We start from the raw sequence: 1,904 nt of genomic DNA on the forward strand, positions 1-1,904 counted from the left end.
CTTGAGAGTTGGTACTGACTGGGTCAATTGATTTGGAACTCCTAACCTGGGCCAACCACCCAAGGACCCTCCCAGGTGGTACCCTGGTTGTGAGGCAATGAGAAGGGTTGATTTTCCTCTTCCAGTTGTTGCTCATGGAGGGTAGGGTGTCTCAGTTGCTTGTATTTCTACACAGCTAAGATTTCAACCCAGAGTCACTGATCCACTAGGATCAGAAAAAGACAAGCTGAATACAAGACAGAGCCACTTACTCCCACCACAACAACTATGTCCCCAGAGTCTCAGACTGTAATACTGTACAGGTGCTTTGCAAATCTGTAGTGGAAAAAGCTATAGTCACCAGTCCCAGCTCCTTGGCAAAGGGCTGGTTAACCACAACTATAGGGGCCCCCAATCCAATTTCACCATACCTGCCCATCTAGCCAAATGGTGAAAAAGAATCATGGGGCGGAATCACCCAAAAAACTCTGGCAACATGAAAAAACAGAGTATATCAACTCCCCCAAGAAATGACAAAACAGACATACCAGAAGATCCCATTCATAAACAAATGGCTGAGATGGCAGAAATGTAGTTCAGAATTTGGATGGCAAATAAGATCTACAGAATGGAGGTAAAGATGGAATTAGAATTTCAAGGAGTAATTCAAAAGTTCCCTGAAGAATTCAATGAATTCAAAGAGAAAATCACCAAAGATTTTGATCCATTGAGGTATGAACTTGCAGCTCACAAAGATCTGAAAAATATGGTAGAATCTCTCAGTGAGAGAATGGAACAGACAGAAGAAAGAATCTCTGACATTGAAGACAAAGCTTTTGAATGCTCCCAAACACTCAAAGAGGAAGAGATGTGGAGAGCAAAAATGAATCATTCTCTCAGAGAGCTCAGGGATAATTTGAAGAAAAATAATATTCACCTTATAGGAATTCCTGAAGGTGACAAGGTTACTTTGAAAGGCACAGATGCTCTACTGAAAGAAATAATCGAGAACTTCCCAAACATGCCAAGAGATTCTGAAATTCAGATAGTAGACAGTTTCAGAATCCCAGAACGACTCAACCCAAATAAAACTTCTCTCAGACACATTATAATTAACTTCACCAAAGTTAATATGAAGGAGAAAATTCTGCAAGTAGCTAGACATAAGAAAACCATAATCTACCAGGGAAAGAATATTAGAATGACTGTAGATCTCTCTGTAGAAACCTTTCAAGATACAAGAGGGTGATCATCAATCTTTAATCTTCTAAAACAAAATAACTTTCAGTCTAGGATCCTGTATCCAGCTAAACTGAGTTTCATCTATGATAGAGAAATTAAATACTTTAATGACATTCACATGTTGAAGAAATTTCTAACTATAACTAAACCATAAATAAACCAGCTCTCCAGGATATTCTCAGAACTATCCTCCATAAAGAACAGCACAATCCTTTACTACCAAAGTAAACTCACTCAGAAACTTTTGATCAAACTCCAAATTCCACAGTGGTGGAGGGATTAAAAATGTCCTCTAGACATTTGAAAAATGCGATACCCAAAATACTACCAGGTTTATCAATACTCTCAATTAATGTGAATGGCTTAAATTGTCCTCTAAAGAGGTGCAGGATGGCGGACTAGATACAAAATCTCAGGCCAGGGGGTGGGAAAAGATGGCCGACTAGATCCAGCCTCCAACAGAAGCTCCTGTCCAGAGGGAAGGATCATATCCAGCAAATACCCAATTAAGCTGAGGACTGGGGGGGGCGGAGCCAAGATGGCGAACAGCAGCCAGCTTTTTACAGAAGCTCCCGTCCAGAAGGAGGCTGAAAGGACAGAACCTTAGCAAATTAGCTGATGGTTTGGAGCAGAGACAAGAGAGAAGATTGAAGAGTGCACTTCAACCTTCCTGAGGCGAGCCG

Source organism: Otolemur garnettii, unplaced genomic scaffold (assembly GCF_000181295.1).
Source record: "Otolemur garnettii isolate 467f Iridium unplaced genomic scaffold, OtoGar3 scaffold00398, whole genome shotgun sequence".
In the NCBI taxonomy this organism is placed as follows: Eukaryota; Metazoa; Chordata; class Mammalia; order Primates; family Galagidae; genus Otolemur; species Otolemur garnettii.